Source organism: Anomaloglossus baeobatrachus, chromosome 2 (assembly GCF_048569485.1).
Source record: "Anomaloglossus baeobatrachus isolate aAnoBae1 chromosome 2, aAnoBae1.hap1, whole genome shotgun sequence".
NCBI lineage: Eukaryota > Metazoa > Chordata > Amphibia > Anura > Aromobatidae > Anomaloglossus > Anomaloglossus baeobatrachus.
Window position 1 is genome coordinate 788903717 of NC_134354.1, and position 4086 is coordinate 788907802.

Sequence of the window (4086 nt, forward strand, 5' to 3'; positions counted from 1 at the left end):
ACGACGTGTAAGAGCATTTGGACTGAAAGCCCACTCTGCAGTGACCAAACCTCTCATTAACAGAAAGAATTACAAGGCTAGACTCTGTATGTTGTGTGGACTGAGGAGAAGTGTCCACAGGTCATTTTAGGGATGAAAGCAAGTTTAATTTATTTAAGTCTGATGGAAAACATTATGTTCATTGTCAATATGGGGAAAGACTGAACTCCAAGTGTGTTAAGAAGTCAGTGAGAAGCGGTGGAGGACGTCTCATCGCTTGGGGAATGTTTTCTGCAGCATGAGTTGGACCTCTCATACAGCTACATGGCAATGTGAATACAAGTGTGGATCAGAACCTTCTTCACAACACGTGGCTCCTTACTTGTGTCCATCACTCAATCAGCCAGCAATTTTCATGTGCCACTGACTTGGATGTTGAACCAGAGTAGTGTAAATCGATGCGCTCATCTCTAACAGATATAGTTGAATTTCTAAGTACATTTTCTTATCACGACTCTCAATTTTAAAATATGAATATAAATATCTATTGATCATTCTGACTATTGTATCTATTCCCCAATAAGCTCCGAGATAACAGTCTAGAAACCTTCCACTATATACAGTGCCTACAAGTAGTATTCAACCCCCTGCAGATTTAGCAGGTTTACACATTCGGAATTAACTTGGCATTGTGACATTTGGACTGTAGATCAGCCTGGAAGTGTGAAATGCAGCAAAAAAGAATGTTATTTCTTCTTTTTATTTAAATTGTGAAAAGTTTATTCAGAGGGTCATTTATTATTCAACCCCTCAAACCACCAGAATTCTGTTTGGTTCCCCTAAAGTATTAAGAAGTATTTCAGGCACAAAGAACAATGAGCTTCACATGTTTGGATTAATTATCTCTTTTTCCAGCCTTTTCTGACTAATTAAGACCCTCCCCAAACTTGTGAACAGCACTCATACTTGGTCAACATGGGAAAGACAAAGGAGCATTCCAAGGCCATCAGAGACAAGATCGTGGAGGGTCACAAGGCTGGCAAGGGGTACAAAACCCTTTCCAAGGAGTTGGGCCTACCTATCTCCACTGTTGGGAGCATCATCCGGAAGTGGAAGGCTTATGGAACTACTGTTAGCCTTCCACGGCCTGGACAGCCTTTGAAAGCTTCCACCCGTGCCGAGGCCAGGCTTGTCCGAAGAGTCAAGGCTAACCCAAGGACAACAAGGAAGGAGCTCCGGGAAGATCTCATGGCAGTGGGGACATTGGTTTCAGTCAATACCATAAGTAACGTACTCCACCGCAATGGTCTCCGTTCCAGACAAGCCCGTAAGGTACCTTTACTTTCAAAGTGCCATGTCAAGGCTCGTCTACAGTTTGCTCATGATCACTTGGAGGACTCTAAGACAGACTGGTTCAAGGTTCTCTGGTCTGATGAGACCAAGATCGAGATCTTTGGTGCCAACCACACACGTGACGTTTGGAGACTGGATGGCACTGCATACAACCCCAAGAATACCATCTCTACAGTCAAGCATGGTGGTGGCAGCATCATGCTGTGGGGCTGTTTCTCAGCCAAGGGGCCTGGCCATCTGGTCCGCATCCATGGGAAGATGGATAGCACGGCCTACCTGGAGATTTTGGCCAAGAACCTCCGCTCCTCCATCAAGGATCTTAAGATGGGTCCTCATTTCATCTTCCAACAAGACAACGACCCAAAGCACACAGCCAAGAAAACCAAGGCCTGGTTCAAGAGGGAAAAAATCAAGGTGTTGCAGTGGCCTAGTCAGTCTCCTGACCTTAACCCAATAGAAAACTTGTAGAAGGAGCTCAAGATTAAAGTCCACATGAGACACCCAAAGAACCTAGATAACTTGGAGAAGATCTGCATGGAGGAGTGGGCCAAGATAACTCCAGAGACCTGTGCCGGCCTGATCAGGTCTTATAAAAGACGATTATTAGCTGTAATTGCAAACAAGGGCTATTCCACAAAATATTAAACCTAGGGGTTGAATAATAATTGACCCACACTTTTATGTTGAAAATGTATTAAAATTTAACTGAGCAACAAAACTTGTTGGTTTGTAAGATTTATGCATCTGTTAATAAATCCTGCTCTTGTTTGAAGTTTGCAGGCTCTAACTTATTTGCATCTTATCAAACCTGCTAAATCTGCAGGGGGTTGAATACTACTTGTAGGCACTGTAAATACTTCCCTTGATTTTACACCTACAGTTTTCATATTTAAGAAGACAATGGAGTTCAACTCCTTCTCTAAGAGACACTATACATAATAATATAAACATGTACTATATATACTACAATCATAAGTTTGCAGGTGATCTACATGGATCTTACCAGATCTGCCTGAATCTTATCGACAGTTTTTGGACCTGACAAAGTCTGTGTAACCAACCAATTTACCCATGACCAACTCTGCGCTTGATTTTCTGAAGAAGTTTGGCCAACGTCTGCCGGATTTCCTTCGTTCTGAGGAAATATATCACAGGATTGGCCATATGTGGGACAACAGAGTATAGGAACAGAATGAGGGCATTGATATCTGGTGTAAATATTATTAACTTAATGTTATTGACAATGTAGACAAAGGAACGAGGTACATAATACAAAGCCACCACCAGCAGATGGGTCGTACACGTGTAGAGGGCTTTACATCAATTTTCAGAGTGAGATGATGTGAGGATCTCAACCATGATCAAAACGTAGGAAATCAAAATGAGCCCTAAAGGTACCAGAAGCACCACCATGGCGGACAAAAAGGCCACTCTCCTGAAGAAGGTTGTGTCCGTACAGGCTAATGCCGTGATTGCAGAATGGGTGCAAAACAAAGTGTTGATCTTGGATGATGGTCTACACAAAATGATTTCTGAAACTTGTATAGAAGTAGTTGCATTTGTAGATGTGGCCACAAAAACCCAGAGAATTGCACAAATAATCATAATTCTCTTATTAGTAATAATTAAAATGTATCTCAAAGGCTGATAAATCGCAACGTAGCGATCTACAGCCATCAACATCAGCAGGAAAGAATCCAGACTTCCCAGATAATGGACGAAGAACATTTGGAAGACACAAGCTTTGAAGTGAATAGAAGAAGATCCAAACCAATATCGGGCAATGAGTTTTGGTAACGTAACGGTATCAAATAATAAATCTGAGGCAGCGAGGTTTGCTATCACCAGGTACATGGGTTGATGTAGATATGCATTGAAGGTGACCAAGCAAATAACAGTGCCATTGACAGTTAGGGAGACCATGTAGACCAAGAACAAGGCGGTAGACACCAGGTTGTGCATTTCTTCTGGTATTCCCGGAAATCCAACTAAAATCACTTCTGAAATTATAGTTTGATTTGACATTTTCTGCTTTAAGAATCTTTTATTAAGCAGCTGGAAGAAAATATAAAAGTCATATAGTCAGATCAGACTTCAGATGTCTGTTTTTTGTGTATTAGTTCTATCCATGTTGGGGTTTTTTTTAGCCTATACCTAGTATATTACGATATTTTTCATTTTATAAGATGCACCAGATTATAAGACACACCCAAATAGGGTAAAAAAAAGGTAAAAAAAATGGGGTCTGTCTTATACTCCGGTCGTGTCTTACCGGAGGGAGGGTGCCAGCGGTATTGGAGTGAGGGCACAGGAGGCAGCGATGGTGTTGGAGTAGGGCGATGTTGCAGTCACTACAGTGGGGGCTCTGTTGGCTGCGGGTCTGTCCTGGTCGCGGAACTGGGCGGTGTGGCGAGTGTTCCACTCCCAGGTGCTCTGTCAGCAGTGTGGGCTTCAAAGAAATGACGCCCGGAAGTTGCACGTGAGCAGATTGAGCTCTCGGCTCAAGGACAAGCCGAGATCTCATCTGTGCACGTGCCACTTCCAGACACCACTTTTCTTAAGTCTGCTGCTGGGAGATCAATGGGCCGGAGGCAGTGAGTACACAGATGAGATCTTGAGCTGAGAGCTCCATCTATGCAGGTGCCGACTCCGGGCACCATTTGTTTGAAGTTCGCACCGCCGACAGTGCATCTGGAAAACCCCCTGCACCCCCTGTTTCACACAGCTAGCAGGGGCGCCACCACCAGCATGGGC

The 4086-nt window shown here is 43.4% G+C and overlaps 1 pseudogene; it reads right to left on the reverse strand.

The window, feature by feature from the left end:
• Positions 1-2397: 2397 nt before the first annotated feature.
• On the reverse strand, positions 2398-3357 carry LOC142290075 (olfactory receptor 1E1-like; annotated as a pseudogene).
• Between the last annotated feature and the right edge of the window lie 729 nt (positions 3358-4086).